The sequence below is a fragment of the Vollenhovia emeryi genome, unplaced genomic scaffold, assembly GCF_000949405.1.
Source record: "Vollenhovia emeryi isolate VEMERY1.0 unplaced genomic scaffold, V.emery_V1.0 DF939146.1, whole genome shotgun sequence".
NCBI classification, from domain to species: Eukaryota; Metazoa; Arthropoda; class Insecta; order Hymenoptera; family Formicidae; genus Vollenhovia; species Vollenhovia emeryi.
Genome location: NW_011967220.1, coordinates 451145 through 469789, shown reverse-complemented (window position 1 = coordinate 469789; position 18645 = coordinate 451145). Strand labels below are relative to the sequence as shown.

Genomic DNA, 18645 nt, shown 5'->3' with positions numbered 1-18645 from the left:
CGAGAAAATGCGATTGTATTTTAAGAATATTTATAGATTATATTCGAGTGCCGTCGTATTTCCTTTCGAAACGCGGTCGTTCTTTACGTATATTTAAGAATTAGAGGAAAGTCTTATATTACGAGACAGGATTCTAATATGAGACAGTGGGTTTTCAACGTTCAAATTCAATTAGGAATCTTTTTCCGCAACGATTACGCGATCTAACAATCGATTTTCCACTAAACAGATTTCATTCCGAGGACAATAAATTCACGATGGGACCAACAGAGATGCCTATTAATGTAGCACAAATCCCGCTATCTCATATTACGAGCTTACCTTATAATAGGGGACTTTCCTCTAATAATAATAATGTATAGAAGTTTTAGTGACTTTTAAGTTTTCGCGATACATTTGTTTCGAACACGCGTTACAATTGTCTGCGCGTTGAATTATATTTTCAAGCGGCAACGGCTGCGGTGACGTATGCGACCTTGGCGCGGCGCGTACCGTAAACACAGAGTCGCCGCGTTATCACTCGATCGCCGACGCTCGCGCGAGCAGGACGTGTGCTTCGCGTAACATATTACAGCTCCTGAGACGCGATCGAGTGTTAAAAGAGTAGGTACGCGATCACTTTTGTACGAACGCGTTTACGCGTAAGCGTAAACTTCGGCTTTAACTGATTGATTCGTTCAGGGATCGAAACGACCGAGAATCAACTTACATATTCTTCTTTTGCGATATCTACGATCAGCTTTTCAATGTCTGGATTCGGGTGTGCTTCGCGCTTTTCAAGTACAATTTGATATTCATATAAGTATTCTTGTATATCTATTCTCGATATATCCTTTTGGATTAGTAATGCGAGATAATAGATTCCTTGTCAAAATCGCGATTTCAATGATGGAAATACGTGTAACGTGATTTATCGTTCAGTAATAGTCTGCAAAGCTAGGAACGTAGTAGCCGGTATGTGTTTTTTGTCGTACTCGCCGCATTCCTTTCTTTTTGTCTATTTACACAAGGTCGCGCCGCGTTACATTCGCACGGTGGCAGCCGAGCCGATAAGCCGCGCCGCGAGCCGACACGCAGTATTAGAAAATATAATCGGTCTCAACGTATCTTTAATGAACCACCGGTCGGGGTGATTGGTTATTTCCAACGATTAATAACTCGTAATCATATCGAGTGGACGCTTCAGTAAATTGTTTCATCGCGATAGCAATAGTGGGGCGGAATAATACGTGGGATTACCGTCTCGAGCAATTGAAATAACGGAAAGCCGTGACACGTTACGCGCAATAAAATTTCGACGCTATAATTTCGGACAGCCCAATCCATCGATCGGCGAGCGCAGAATAGATTCGCACCCGAATCGAGCAGTGTTGTGATTCACACTTAATTAGTAACTGTAGCAATTAATCTCGCGCTTTGGTATTTGTCAAACACGTAATATAAATCCGTCGAGTTTACATCGATGACTCGTTAAAATTCTCTGTCGTTTTCGGTTCATCCGTGCCGTTAACTAGCCCCCGCGTTACTCTTCCGTTAATAAAGTAATAAAGTATATTGCGTCGCGTGTGCGTTATTACCATCGGGAGTGCTGTGCAACGTGTCGCGCGATCGTAATTAACTGTATTCTCGCGAGTGAGTGTTTTGTGAGTGCCATGTGAAGCGGCAAGAAGAGTCTGAGAGGAGGAGCAGGCCTGGAAGGCATCGGGCGACAGCGGAGCAACGATAACGTGAGTATTTTATCATTTACGCATTATTATTTGCGGAATTATAGATGATGATTTTCCATACGTGTAGAGGAAAGTCCCCTGCTACGCGATAGGCTTCTAATATGAGATAGTAGGTGTTGAACATCCGAGTTCAATCACAAATCGTTTTGGCGACGATTACACGATCTAACAATGAATTTTCCGCTAAACAAATTTCACACCAACGGCAATAAATTCACGGTCGAACCAACACAGAGATCTCGTATTGGGAGTCTCATAATAGAGGAATCTCTGTATTCTAATTTAAATGTAACGTGCCTATTAGCTTTGCATCGCGAAAACGCAGAGTAATACTTGACTCGTTGAACCGAACGATTACAATAACGTTTGCCCATTCTTTTTTTTTGGGACGTTAATATCGGAATGTCGCGAGTAACAATGGATCGACTTGAAAATGAATGACGTCTCGATTTAATTAATAAATATAACTCAACGTTGTACTTTATCGAACGATATAAATATGTTTTTATATCAGTAATTTATTAAAATCTTCGACCGTTTTAGATTCGTTCGTTACATTAATCTCCCGTTAAAGTAACGTTTAATTTTATTCAATTTTATTAAATTTAATTGTATGCACGTTGCATACAATTAAACTCGAGGGTGTAAAGTGTCACGTGATTATAATTTGGATATATGCATGTTACAGTTCAACGTAGATTAAACCTACAACTCCGCTGCTGCACATCGTATCGGTGAGTTATGAATCATATTTTATTTTAATTTGAGGCAATGGGTCTTCGAAAATTGTATGAAATATAATGTATGTTTAGATGTGTATTGACGTGTATATATATATATATATCGAGTTAAGAATATTACACGTAAAAATGTCATATATATCCTCCGTCTTGAAATGAATGGGTTAGGACAGATCAATAGTGGTATTTAAGCCTGGATTACATGCGCAAGCAATTGATTTATTGCGCATGCAAGAATACACACATATGAAGCTTACAGAATAGGATGTGCATTGATATATCATTTGTTGGCACATTTTAGTGTATTCGTATTATAATTCGACAAAATATAAATAATTAGACGACAGCATTTACAGTCTGAAATTTCTAGGGCAAACTCGTGAATATAAATGAAAATAACAACGGAAAATATTTCACAGATAGATCAAGCTGAGCAGAAAGTAATAAATAATAAACAATGATTGAGATGTTCCTAATAAATGTTACTTCCAAGTCTGATAAAGATATCATTACATTTGTTATACTTTTTATCTAGCATTCTATATAGAGGTGTTTTTCAGAAAATAAAAATGTAACAAATTAATAATATTATTTGAGTAATTTTAATATTAAATATGTTATAACTGATTAAATGTGAGAGTTGAACAACTTTGATAAATAGTGCAAGAAGAGAAAGGGGGGAAAAAGTAGAGAAAAGAATAATAAATAAAATCCTATTTTTCGTATTTTCACTTGGCCTCTTTCCAGAATTAAATATTATAAAAACTGCTGAAAAAAAGCAGATACTCAGATTTTTTTCAATATGCACGCCGTATGCATAAATAAGGAACAGGAAATATTTTATGTGTCACGTAGCATGTTCCAACTAATTTACTAATTATTTAATGAAAAAAACATGCTAATACTTAAAAATGTGTTCGCTTCATACTTTCTTAACTTTGATCTGTCTTTGATCTATCTAGCGTACTAAATAATCTCATTTGCTAAATGAGCACCTACATAACAAATGCCATTTGATTAGTGCATATTTCCCATGCTTTACGCGCAATTATGACTTCAAATTAGAGTACCTACAGTATATAGCACGAGACCCGCGGTTCGTTTGCTAGGTATATATCATTCTAAATGCTAGATACGGCTGATGAGCGTCAATCATCGGTCTATCGGGAACCTAAATCTAATAATCCCGAAACGAAACCCGTAATAATAGGGCAAAACGTGGGCGCAATAATTGGCCGCGTTGTAATCTCGCGGCTCGGGCGGCTCGCAGCCACCGCAGCATTAATCGCACGTAATCAATCCCCTGGATTGTCATCCTAAGTATCGCCGCCATTGTCGGCCGTGTGCTTTGCGCTCCACGACTCGCGTTACCGGGGCGCCGCGGCCTTGTGTATGAGGAGGCACGACGAGGCAACGCGAGACGCGCGGCACGAGGTACCTCGAATTATACGCCGCCTCGGGTGGTGCTTCCGGTTCGAGCTGCTAATGAACTGCAGTTATCACAAGATCGGTCCGAATTCCGCCGCGCAGTGGAGGATAATCTCGTTGAATCGATACACGAAACGCATTATGCGGCGAGCGCGTGCTGGATGCTGAAGGGACACGCGCGAACGCGCGTTCTGGACCCCGACGAGCGGAGCTCACTTCTACGAGGGCCATTTGAAAAGTTCTCCGAATAAAGTGCAACCGGCGCTCGCACAACAGACGTTAAATGGAAAGGTCCCATTAAACAGTTTGTTTTTCGAAATTCGCGCGGATATGTTCGTCCAAAGATGAACTATAAAACATTAACTGTCCGATGGAACGAGTTGGAAACTTTACACGTGTTGATGGATTGGGATTTTTCATTTAACGCATGACATCTGTTGTGCGAGTGCCATTTGTACTTTATTTCGAGAACTTTTGAAATTGCCCTTGCATTTTATCGGTCGCATTCACCGCGGGAGATGAATATTTCGTTGCGCTGCAAATTTTATATCTTATCGCCTACATTGTGGAGATAATTGGTGGCCTTTTTTTTTATCGCACATGCATTCGCTCGACTCAGTCGACCGGCAGCGGGATCGATAATAGCGCCCGGCAATTGTATAAAATGCAGAGTGCAGCCAGCTACTTAGGCGCGACAATCGGACGTGAGGACGTGACTGCTCATCTCGCTTGTCATCTCTTACGTTAGGTCGCAAATCGCGCTTCACCGACGTTCAAATTACGTGCCTCGAGGAATATCCGTGGCATCGATCGGCTATGCGTGAGATGTACCACTGATGCGCCGTAGATGCCACGTGTACATATACAAACGGACACATAACTCCGTTTCAGGAATATCGCGCAATCGCTCTCCGTTTCAGGAACATTGTCACGATTACTCGCGTTGCAGAAATGGCACCGAACGCAACGTGAGATACGAGCATTCGCGCTCGCCGCTCCTCGATCATCATTCGAATCGAATAATTTAGTAACGGCGCTAGAAGTAAAATGGCGAAAGAAGTGGCGCGCAATTCGAGTAAACGCACCGGTGATTCGACGCCGTGTGTCGGAGCAGTCGCTTTGTCACTTGAAAAGTGCAAATGGGAAGGAAACGCCCTCCAAATAAAATTAAATATCAAAATCGAGGCGCATTGCGATTGTCGATAAATTCAACTTTGTCACGAGAACGACCTGGACGTTGCTGCCGACGCGTCATTTCTCGCGTATAATATTTTAATGCTATTTTTCGGATAGACGAACATTTCCTCGTCGTTTCCTTATAAACCGATTTGTACCCGGGTGCCATATACAGCATCCGCGCTCGTAGCTCCGATATATTGCGGATAAATTATCTATTGCGCTGATCAGCCATGCGCGAAATGCGTCGAGATATGCGCCGCGGCTGATGGAACGTATGCATGCCTGGGGCATATCATTGGGCTACGGGAACGGCGATATGTTCCTTTCGAATACGATTCCCCACAGGATGTTTGCGGATATCCTTCTATTCGAGTTATGTTGCCGGAACTGCACCGGGGCAAGTAACCTGATACTACGTAGCCCTGAGATCGATATCGAATGTTGATTTCTGGTATTTAACAAGGCGACACGCCGTGTTTTCCAATTACTTCGTAAAATTTCGGCAGATCCATCCTGCCCTCTTGTTTCCTCCGTTCGGAAACATGAAGCGTAAGAGTTGTTTTTCACATCGCTATTATCTCCCTTGCCATAAACAATTGAATACATATCGCAATTCGCATTTGTAAAGCGCGTCACGCCGCGTTTACGAAAGTAATGTTTTGCAGATAATTACACGATTCCATCGCGGCGAAATGAGTTACCCGTTATACGGTCAACTTGCAGAAATTGCATCCCGGAATGCGTCGTGCAGCTGCTGTACGCGCGGTATCGTGTAATTAGACTCGGCGAACGAACGTTTTCGACTGAAATGCTGCACAAACCGTCGGGCCGCTTTAGCCTCTCTAATGACGTTATTCTTAATTCTGCTAAATCCTCAGCGCAGTCTCCTCTGCAATACTCGCGATTCCTGTATTGTACAGTACAAGATAATAATCCTTAGTGATTACAGGATTCACCCGATACCGTAAAGTCCCATATAAAGCAAATACGTTGCGAATTGAAACGTACACAGTAAAAAAATTTAATGTTAACATTTTTCACATGTCCCGTAACGTCCGCTCTACATTTACAGTCGAAATAACATTCATCGCGTGTGTTACGTTTTGACAAATTATAAATTGCTAATTAATTAAAACTTATACTTCACGTTTATGTTCTTTGTGATGCAATAAAAAACAGACAGGATAAGTAAACTGTACGAATAGTTACAAATTAGAATATCGTGAAATAGTTGTGTTGGAAAAACTCAAAATAATATTCAATGTTTAAATGACATACATAAAGTGTCAGGTTATTACGTTAACAGAAATATAACACGTAAAACTGTTGCGAAAATAATAGCATATTTGTTTTATATTAATTTTACATTAAAACAATAATCAGATCTTGATAGCACAAGAAAATTTTAACACGCGATTTTTTACTGTGTAGTATCGCGTATTGTCGAATTTATTTGTCACAATTATATAAAATTTCGGGTAATATATTAGCAAACTGTGGTACCGCAGATGTCGTGTAATACAAAATTAGATCAAACAACAAGAAATTAATCGAGACTCGAGGGATGCAACCAAAGAGGAAGGGGAGGGAGGGCCGTGTATGACGTTGCGAACTCGCGCGCGTGTATGAATCATGCATATCAGCGAATTCGTGAATCAGTCATAGAAATGCGCGTACGTGCGTCCCGTTAGAGTGTTACACCAACCGGGAAAGCACGACTGCCTGCATAAATGTTTCCGCAGTCTCCCTTTGCTGCTATAAACGCCATGCTCGCGCGCAAGTCACGGGCAGCGGCTTGATCGATAGTCAATCCGACGAGCCCGACAGATACATATTTTACGACTGATAACGATACGTTTTGCCGCATCTTAGCGCGCGGTTTTGCGACGAGGAATTATATAAGTAGCGAGCCGCGTGAGTCGGGTGTAATTCTCGCAGGGCGAAAGCTCCCGCTTGCGTCGAGCAAGGATCAACGTCGATCTCGGGAGCTACGACCTTGATCCGGCGAAGTTTGCGTATCGCCCGGGTCACAGGTGTCCCGCGATCCGTGCCGCGAAACTTCGTCGTCCCGCCGGCCATGATGATGATTTTACAGTGATGTAAACGACCAGGACACAAAACGGTTTAGGCAATGCCGCCGTGCAACAACGCCACGACTACGCCGGCAAGACTTGCGCCCCGACCCCCCGAGGAGGATCTCACGTTGATGTAATTTCAAGCGAGTTTACTGTATTCACGCCGGCGCCGCCGCTGCAACTGCAGCAATTACTCGCTGAACACCTTCGTGGCGTTCGACGGAGACAGAAAGGTCGTTGACCCTAAACGAGCGTTATGCAGACACAGCGATAGCTCACTCGGGGTGCGAGGAAAACGGGACGTAGCGACGATAGTGTTGTCACGGGGGCAATGTTTACTGAATTGCGCCAGAATTTTGTTAATCGGATGGAAGGAGCGTCGAAAGGCTTTCTCGGTACAATATCAGGCATTACTGACGATAATAACTACACCTGTAAGAAACCTGCGTTACGTCCGAAAAGAAATCGGCGCGCAGGACAAATGTGGAGAAAGAAACGTACATGAATTGACAATAAAAATTTGCAAGGAAAGGCTCTCTACATTCAGCCTCAGACTCGCATTGGCCATTCTTGTTTGTTGTTTAATATTAGGCGTATTCGTGACGTTACTTTATAGGAGAGCGATATCACGTCATAATACAATGTTCAACTCGTACCTCCTCAATTATAGGCATTATTGATGCGGTCATCGAGAGGCGTACTTATGTTATAATCAATACACCACAACAATATGCACCCGCGATGGGGAAAATAAACCCGTACGTGATAATATTTCCAAGGGAGCATTTTAACCAGAATTTATATGGAGCGAATAAAATAATTATTAAATCGTAATAAGCAGACCGTGATAACAATTTAATTTTGCATTATAAGCGGAATGCGAATTATAGGCGGCTCGTGTTAATAAAACACGGCCGTAAAACGGCGCGCTTAATCGAATCATGATACGATTTGCATTTCGCAAAAGTCAAAAACGATCGGGGCAGCGCACGTGTGACGGTGCGATAAGCCGGGAAATAAAAACGGAGACGGTCTGACAAACGTCTACCGGATACAGATACACGCTCCTGGTATGCACATTCCGCGACTCCATAAAAAAAAAAAGATAACGGGAGGGGAAAGAGGAGAGGGTGAAGGGGAGGGGATCGGCCTTTCCCTCTGTCGTTTACGTGACCTTTCACCCGCACTACAGCCGCGCGGAGAAGCGTCGAAGGAGGTCGTAAAGAATTTTAAAAATGGAGCAAAGGCTGCCTTCGGCTGCTTCTCCAACTCGTGACTAACACCATCCTCCATCCTCACCGAACTTCCCTCCCTCCCCCGGCACCCTCGGCCGCCCCACTGGCAGTTTCTCCCACCCACCCTTCGCCGGTACACCCCTCCCTCCGACCACCTTCGTCTTTCTGAATAAATTCACGTTCTCTCCCGGGAGGAATACGAGAATAAACGTAAGTAAACAAATCAGGAGATAAAATTGCGAACGTGCCGCACATTTTTCTACGATCTAACCGCGCTAAGGCATTATTTAATTCCCTGTACGAGAACGTGACTCGGCAGTCTTAAGCGGCCGCGTATTTCCGGTTACCTAACCACCGCGCTCTAATATCTGCCTTTTTATCCGGCAATCGTTTTTAGACGAGAATTAAATGAGAATTTCGCGGAGCGTGCGTGCGCTCGCTCAACCTCTCCCGACTCATCCGACGGTTTACTTATTTTTACGCGAGGAACACGCACAAAGATGTCATTCTTATCGTGCAACAACAATCGCAATCTCTTATCTATACGAGAAGAGATTTGCATCGCGTCCGGCTTATGTGCGTATCGACTGACCCGGTCAACATTCTTCGAGATTGCGTCCGAGATTCTTCAGGGCTGGTGACAGGGGTGCTTGCAAGGGCTCCGGTCTTGCTTATTTTCTAGCTAACCTGTTGTACCGCGAAGATAAAGCCGGCAGCCCCGAGGTGGTTCGCCATCGTGGTGCTCCAGGTTATCGAGGAGTGATCAGTTTTACGAGCTGATCATCCTTTATGAGCTACCCGTTTCCTCCTCGGCCTTCTTTGCCCTCTGCCCTCGGTCGGGCTCGGTTTTAGCGATTGTCATTCATAGTGAGACCTCGCCAGTAAAGCATCCGCTTTCTGCCTACGTGGATCCTCGTGCATCGACTTTCCGCGTCGACGCGTATCAGCGTTCGTCAGCGCTTTCCTTCGATTGTGTTTCGCCGATCGTTGTGCGAACGCAAAAAAATGAAAGAACACGTCTGCGCGTCTTGCACAGATTCTCTCAATAAACCTAATATAATTTACACCTTTGACTCTCACAAATTAAGACGGATCGTTCGAACTCACCGCGTCCTAGATCTCAAAACTAGCCTGGTTCGTTCGACATTCTACTTTTGCGTACGTTTCACCACTCGTGGTTTTCATCCTTTTGTTCGTTATCATTAACGTTATCATATTGATTTTTTAAATAATTTATATTACTGAGCGTCGATGATGGTTTGTTGGTTTATACGCTTAAATATACATTGCCATCTTCACTTGGCTCGTTCTTTTTATCGGCCTTTTTACATATTTTTAATTTGCTTTATACGAGCGTCCTATTGTTGCTTGTTTAATATAATTTATTATTAACATGACATAAATCTCGTGTATTGCGTAAGTAACGAACATGAAAGATTGAAGTTAATTTTTTCTGACAATTAATTTATTACAACAAATTAATTTGGTCAACCTTAACTGGCACGTGTTTCATAAATTCAACAAATGCACTTCTCCGGCCTTCGTAGTCTACACACTTTTAACGTTTGCCGAAAAATTTTATAATTGCAACTCGCTACCTTCGAATTTTTATTGACCTCTTATTACATGTGCTTGATTATTTAACAAGAAAATTGTTTGAAAAGGACCGAAACCCATGGTCGAAACGTCGCTGTAAATTACTGGCAACCTGAAGAGATTTCGAGGAATTAATTTATTCTTCTTTCAAAATGTCAGGATTTTTTATACACCAATATCTTCATAATGCTGTGCGTTCTTCTAAAAACGGTTATATCTGTGTTAACAAGTAGAAATAGCGATTTTGTTCGGGAAAAATAACTCCAGATCGAAAGAAAATCTTTCTGGGCCTCCTTTTTTTTGCTAATAAATTTCGTTTGGAAATGACGATCTTCGATATCGCGGAATGAAATGGAGATGAAGGTGGCTGGTGCAACACGCGAATGATAAACGATAGTGTTTATGTTGGACACAGAATCGCTATGGAAATGCTCGTTTATTTGATCCATCATCGTGACCGCGACACGGACCGTCCCCATCCCTTCGGTCTGCCTGTCGTTCGGCGCAGATCTCGCTCGTAAAGTCCGCACTTCGCACCTACGACTAGTTTTACATGCTGGCTTCCGTTTATATCTTTGCCATCGTGTGGCCTGCGTTTGTCAGCATTTCGAGAAAGCAAACAGTGACAGATCCCCCGTTCTTTACGACTCCGTTGCAAGTTCCATCGTTGATTTTCGGTGTCTCGAAAATTTATTTAAACACGTAAAAAGCAACGTTACTTTGCGTGTATTTTCCACCGTGATTTTCGCGAGACTAAAGCAAACTTCATTAATGCGGTCCAGGAGTTACCTGAAAAATTTTTCGCCTATACTTCATGCCGCATTCTCTCTGGAATAAGCGAGGGGAAATCTTTTGTGAAGCGCAGCAGGCTTGCCTAATATTCTCTGCTGCGCGCCGAGAATTAAATGTAGACTGCGCTGCGACGCATCTCTGTGCAGAAGGCGCAGGGTGTATTAAATGGTAGCGTGCAGTATACAAGCGTGTCGGAGTAAAAACGACATTACCCTAAATCGGGATAATTACCGGAACGGACCCAGATCTGCGTAAGTTAAAAGCAACGAGTGCCTCTATGCAAAATTTCGGGAACCAACGCCCATCAATCTTTCCCCCTTTTTTTTCAATTATCTGCGTTTGTATTTGCGTTCGCGTTCACATTGCAAATATACTAGACAGCGTGTTAATAAAATTCAATACGAATCGAAAAGCGAAAAATGAATTATATATAAGAGATATGTCGGTGCGATATTAATTTATTGATCAATATATTTAAGTTATATTTCATATTTTTTTTTACACAGAATATTACCGGCTTTATTACGCGGAGGTGTCAGCAACCAATATCAGCAATATAAATGATAGGTAGCGCATTTTGCATTTTCGCGTCATCGCGCTGGCAACTTTGCCGTAGCTATAGGCGCCGCGTTTAATCTCTCGCGAGGGAAAATAAAGGGACGGTTGGGCAGAAAGAACTCATTCATTAGAACTCTTTGCTCTCGACACAAGGGTTCGTCGTTACACTTCCCAAGTTGAGTTCGTTCGCCACGCTGCGTGCCGTGTCGACGTTTTCAAAAACATCCGCGCGCAGCACTGACGATACTGACGATACGCGGTGGAGGGAAAAAAATAAAACTGAAAAAAAAGCAGTCGCAACATCGTGAGGCGCGATAGGAAAGCGTATACGTAAAATCGTAAGTGTACGTTAAAAAGATGAATTTGAAGACAGCGGCGCACGACACTAATTCTCCTACTGGATTGCTTACGGGAACCAATAAGGATGCACAGTTTTAGATCAGTTGACTTAAGTCCTGATTGGCTCTCGTAAGCAATCCAGTATTCTGCGAAAAAAAAGACAGCTAGTAACCCATTTTGGGGCCCACAATTAGTAATCGAATTATTTCAATTGTTCGTAACTCGTAAAAATTCGTAATCTTTTACGAATTTTTCCCCGCGTAACTAAACATCGCAATTAGCTATTCTATCTATATCCAGGATTTTTAAGTAATACTAATCAAGTCTCTCAATTAGTTCTGTCGATATTCAGTAACGCAAAGGTAATGTTCACTTAATGTTAAGTTGCTTAACTACAAACAAAAACGGTCAAAATTTTTCCCAGAGTAGAGTCACGAACAATTGAAATAATTCGATTACTAATAGTTGGGCCCAAAAATGGGTTGCTGTCTTTTCTTTCCCAGAATAGGGAAAATAGTATCGTGCGCCGTTGGCTTCACAAGCATGAGATTTAATAGAAACATAATACGGCCGATTTTCCGCAAGTATTCCCTGTAAAGCCCGTATCAGACTACGGGCTTGAGATTAGATTGAAATTTGACCAATCGGAGTAAAGTTTACCAATCTCAAGTTTGGTGAATTTTACTCCGATTGGTCAAATTTCAATTTAATCTCAAGCTCAGCCCGTAGTCTGTCACGGGCTTAAGTGTGTCGGGCGGAATGTTGAACGAAAAATCAAGTTGAACTGATATATCGCGTGGCGGGGAAAATTCATTCGTATTAGTCTTAATCCTGAGAAATTTTACACACCGCTACATTTCATTGTTGAGGAAGAGCGGCTGTAGCATAGCAATTCATAACGTTTTGCAGCCATGCGCAGTATTTGAAAAACTGGGTCACACATAAAAAATGTATAAGACATCCGATATTGTTTTCATCCTTTTCCATTGCAAAATGTATCGACTGCAAATATCTCGTTCGCGTTTACGCTTGTTCACTCTCGCGCCACGAACGGCGTACATTTTATATATAAATCTAACGCGCGATGCATTTTAACATTCTCACTACATCTCGAATCAAATCAGCATAGCTTCAGAAGCATTGAAATTCCAATACGAATCGAAATATTGAGTGAAAAATGAATTTTTCATGAATTCTTTGTGTGATGGAACACTTCGGGAACAAAAGCGCTGGTATTTAAGAAAAAAAAAGAGTCGCAAATGACAATTAGTCTACTGTTCGGATAAAGTAGGCGAAAAAATAAATTAAGAATAAGCTAAAATTTTCATTTTCTGCGTTGCTGAATATATGTATGATGCGGATCTGCATTGATGCAAATAGTGTCGCGTGTAATAAGTTTTAATATACGACGCGCGACATATCTCGCGCGCGCACGCACATTTTGCACACACACACACACGAGCGCGCGGTGCCTTCTACTAATGAAAATGCAGGCAGATATGAAGCAATGAAATTTGAACGTTAAACTAGACGCACGTAGATTTACGCGTCAAAATAATATATAAAATATACGCGAGCGCGCGGTTCGGAAGAATGTAATCTGAAATTTGAATATTAATGGCAAAATATTGGACTATTAGCGCCGAACTTGCGACTCGTGCAGAAGGTTACAGTTATAAATTTCGGATACTACGGATGCAGAGGGAGTGCAGATAAGCGTAATCAAAGCGAAGTAGCTCTATTGTGTTTCGAAACAGGCGTGGAAACACTGCTTAAAAGTCCATGAAATATGGTCCGCGTGGACTCGGCGGGCCAACGGTCGTGACGATGCGGCTCATTGTAAATCCCTATTGTTTCGGCGCTAATTACTTAATGAATTTAATTAGGGGAGCTCGCGGCGGCGGCGGCGGCGGCGAGGGGGGGGGGGGGGGAGGGGAAACGACGGTGGCGGTAGCTATGCATCTTTGCTCGCCGGACGGATTCGTCAGGAAAATCCATTTCGCCGTGTGCTTCGCCACTTATCGCGTCCAGATTGAAGGGCCGTGAGGCAGAAATGGATTATCCCGTGGAAGGAGAAAAATCGGCGTTTACTCCGGCAGGGCCGAGAGCAGGGCGAGAGATTTTTCGCGACGTATTTCGGAAGCTGTCGATTTACTTTCGCCATGTTCGAAAAACGCGCTGTTCATTTGCGCAACGGCGCACGACGTATCGGGCGCGAGTTATTTATCGTTTCCGGCAGTGCATAACCTTCCGTTACGTATCGACGTTGCGTGTGTAAGGGCGCGTTTAACACAATTATAATAAACCCGCGGAAGATCCCATCGGCACGGGGGATCGATGAGGCAGATCGATCGGTTTGCAATAACAATTACTTCTCCCGCTTTATTGAATCAGAGATGAAAAAGCGGAGCGCCGGGTGTTTCGCTTTCGCGTGCGTTTGACACCGCAAGCGTGCCATTTTAAGCGCGGTCCATTCGACGACGGGCTCTCGATAATGCCTTTATCAAAGCGCTATTATGATCGTGATACGGCTTTATATGCCTCGTCAAATATCCATGCCCGGGAATAACTGACGGCGGAAAACTTGCGTGAATTTCGACATGATACTCGCGGGAGGCCGGACACTTGCGCGCGCGCGGAAATGTCCGGTCGCACATGAGTTTCCAGCGAAATTTCCGGAATTCGCAGAATTCCCAGCATTCATTTGTGGAACGTTTAAAACGTGCTGACGGTAATGGCCTGAATTATTCACCGGTCGTATAAAATGTCCATCGGTCTGATTAATGAGTTCTGGCCGGGGGAATTTTTTTCTTTTTTTAAATAAATTTCATAGTACGCGCGCGCGTGAATGGCATTATGAATAGCGTTCGCTGACAAAGGCTTTCTATAATTCTTCCCGGTAACGTTCGCGCGCGCTCCGGCGTTCCCTATCGGCAACAACGTCGATCGAGCGGCACGTCGACGGAGAGATCGATAACGGCGGACTTACTCTTTGAAACTGTGTCGAATGCGCGTGGCGAAGCCATTAAATTCGACGTATAATAAATAACTGGAAAGAATACCGGTAGTGTCGTATACCGGTACAGCCGTGATTCATATCAGTGATTGATCGCGCGCTGTGGACACTCCAGGAGGCTTGAATGCTCGTTGCAGATTCGATCGTACGAGAGAACGCGATAGAGATCGCTCGAAGCTGATCCTGCGAGACAAAAGATGTCGTAATCCAGCAAACAGTTTTATTAACGAAACGTCATGCCGCTGAGAGACGGCGATTCGTTCGAGTTTTCAAACGAGTTTATAAATATATTATTTTGCTATTATTAATCAAAACTTAGAAAAGACGCGTGTGCTGAGGGTGTCAGTAACGTGTCAACAAATTTTTCGAGACAACTAGATTGTGTTGAACGTATCGTTGCGGGTTAGATAAACGAAGAATTGGAATTAAAGTAAGCTAAGAATAGGCTAACAAGTGATGAAACTTTAATGAAAGTCTTAGCGGTGTAATTAGTATTCCGTAAGTACGTAGCGAGGCTGATAACAAATATTTATTATTATATACGTGAAAAGGAAGAATGTGTCCATCATGTCTGAAAGCGAGAGGATTAATCCGGGGGGGAAAATGATAACTTATTTAAAAACCAAATGAACAAACAAAAGATGATCACAATGTCCATAATGTCGTTAATACCTGTGCGACGAAGCGAGCTCGGTCTATTCGCCCACGTCCGCTTTTGTTGAGATCGCGATTTTTCTAGAAAAATATCGAGATTATGTCGAGACAGACGGGATAACGGGTGGTAAAGCGCTTTTCGCGAGGACAAGAGAATCGTGGAGGACAAATATACATTTGCTGAAAAAGGATTCTCGCCATTAAAGACTTAATCGTTTCTCTTTCTCTCTCTCTCCCTCCCTCCCCCCTCTCTCTTTTTCGATCGCTCGTCGATCGGGAACCGGCGCTCGCCACACCATACAATAAAACGACGTAACGCGTCGCATTATCGTTTTTTTTCCCTCGCCATTCCTTGCGTGTTCGAGACTACGGGTATCGGCGGCGCACATAAAGGATATATACGAGTTCCATCAGAGCGACCTCGAAACAAGAACGGTATCTATCGTCTTCCCTGAATAATTCATCCCCGGATAATACCGCGACTTAAAACGCGATTCACTGTATTCGGGATATCCAGGATCGCCGGAACATTCAGGATTGGATTATTCCTCGTGCGATCTCCCTTGGCACTCCTCTCGCCGTCCCTTTCTCCGCTAACCCCTATGCTTCGCCACCTACTTCGAATTATCCAGCCAGGTGTGAATTCACCGCATCGCGGATGGATATCTTTCTTTCTCCCTCTTCCCTCGATTCTTCTTGTGGATTCGTCAGCGGGTGCAGCCGCATGCCGGGTAAGAGGCGAACGCATTTCTAATATCTGTCTGCGAGATCGGTCTGCGCGGCGGTGTCTCCTTCTCGCCCCCGTACGCCGGGGGTGTATCGCTCCGTCTCTTTCTCGGGCCGAGCCGGAGGCTCCTCTTTTTGCCCAGTCCGCACACACTGGGATCAATAATGCACCAACCACTCGCTGCTCTCACCCCTCTCCTTCTCTTTCCTCTTGAAAACCGTACCAGCACCCATCCACCCAGTACACCCGTGAGCCGCTCCCCCCCCCCCCTCCGCGTCCCACTGGTCGCCCCTCTCGCTGCGTCGCCCTCCTCGGCCACCCTCGCGCCGGCTCCCCCCTCGCCGCCGTCTCTCTCGCATTCGTGCACCAGTCGAGTACAGCGGGAACCACCACTCTCCCTCCTCCCTCCGCCACCTTTGCCATCCTCAGAATCCTATCTCCGTTCAGCACAGAGGGAGGCTCTCGTCCCATCTCGCGCGCACGATTTCTGCCACCCCTTCCCGTCGTCGATCTTCTTCGCGGCGTTTCTGCCTCTCTCGCTCTCTCTCTTGCCGTTCTCACCCCTTCTGTCCTGCTCTCCTCCCCTTCCTTATCCTCACTTCCCTCTCGCTCGCACTCCTGGAAGAGGCTGGTCTCGTCTTCGTCGCGATTTCCGTCTCTTCTTCCTCCTCGCTCCGCACTTGCCGCCGCCGCCGCTGCCGCCGCCACCACCGCCGCAGCGGAGCTCCTCTTTCGGGGTTCGCACGCTCTTCGTCGTCTCACCCCTTTTGTTCGTCTTGCTCCAACCAACTCGTTCTATCACCGCCGTTCTCTGTCCGCTACACCAGCACGCACACTCTTCAACACACACGGAAACACCTTTCGTGCGTCTCCCTCTCGCCGACTATCTTCTGCGATCCTTCTTCACCCTTTCTCAGCCCTGCTCGCGTCCCTCTGTCTCTGCCTTTCGTAGCTCGTCTTCCACGAGTCTTCTCTCTCACCATTGCCCAGAAAATCCTCCCTTCCCGACACACCGAATCTCCCTCCAGGAGAGACCGGCTTCCGCCATCCACGCCGCCGATCCCTCCTCCCCTTCCCCTCTATAGTGGCTGAAGGTAGGCGAAGAACGGGCATCGGTTCCACGAGGGTCTCTTTCGAGCTTGTAGGAATTCGCGCTTTGATGAAACCTCCATCTCTCTCTCGTATCGAAAAGCATTTAAACATTGTCTACCCGATCGCCTATTCCCAACCCGCGCTCGTCGCCGCGACTCTGAGAAAGCACTCTGCGCTTTCTTCCACTGTTCTTTGTTGTGTCATCGGGGTCAGCACCACCGCGCCCGCATACCTTTGTGCGCGTTGTCTGTGTCTCTTTACTTCGCAGAATCACCCTTCGGGTGTAATGGATCTTTCTAAATTATTCGCACGTTCTTCTCGTGCGTCTCATCGTCGAATACCCTACTACTGCTCATTGTGTACCTATATTAATCACGTCACCTCTCTGTAATGTTGCAACTTTTTACGTATCTACCTATGACAAATAGAAGCTGATACGTTTCGTATTGTCTCCAAGTGGTCAGTATTTTTAAGTAAAAATATCAAGCACTGTCGAGACAGCGTATCAATTAAATCGAATGTACCGAGTTTTTCCACAAATCAAATAAAACTGTTAACGTAATCCACGCGACAATCTCACGACAGCAAGTCGTCGAAGAAGACGCTTCCTATGATCGAGCAGTATTCGAGACGATTACTGCACTGAGAATTTAATACCAAGAGTAATTGAGTTCCCTTAGCCGGCGTGTTTGAGTTACGACGCGGTCAACTTACCAAAAGGGTTGAGGGTACGGTTATTTCTCGGCGCGCTAGGACTTTTATTTCTTTCAAGAGTTAATATGTGGGAGTGAGCGCAGGAGGAAAGCGAAGAGAGGATGTATTTATTTTGCCTTACGGTGGAAATTATACTTAAATATTTGCATTTTCATATTTTGCGCAAGAACGCCGGCAAGAAGGACGGCGGAGAGGCGTGCGCGAGGTGGGGGCATCGGGTTAAAAACGGAGAACATTTTTCAGAAGATAACACAACGCGTCAGACAATAGTTATATAAGCTCGCCCGTAATATACACCCGTCTATTACTAACAACGTTTCAACATACGAGCGATGGGCGAAGGAAACCTCAGCTCGCCGTCTCTCGCTCCTCGCCGCTTTTATTTCAGGTTACCACAAGCTACTTTCTCGACACCCGTTATCGATTACGTGACTTCTAATGCGCACTAATGGCACGCGGAGTAACCTACCAAAGTTTTGTCAATATAAAGTCGGACTTTAATATCGACTAAACCGGAGCTGAACGCCGGTATCATTACGACCCTATAGCACTTTCCTCACTGTAGCCGATAATATATATGGTATACCTTAAAAGGTAATTATTTAGATTAACACACCCACCTTCAATAACCTTGGGCTTGACATATGTTGTCAAGGTTACCCTCCTGAGTAACGCTCAGAAGGATTTAGTCGGCGCTCGTTGTTTATTAAAAAGTTATAAAGAAAAGAAGTTTCGCAAATGCTATGTAGTTCACGATATCATGTACGTTTAGG

General features: G+C 44.3%; 1 protein-coding gene across 2 annotated transcripts in view; it reads right to left on the bottom strand.

Annotated features, from left to right (window-relative positions):
- LOC105566151 (E3 ubiquitin-protein ligase MIB1) overlaps positions 1 to 18645 on the bottom strand; it is a 412872-nt gene that overhangs the window by 209716 nt on the left and 184511 nt on the right. The window lies entirely within an intron of this gene.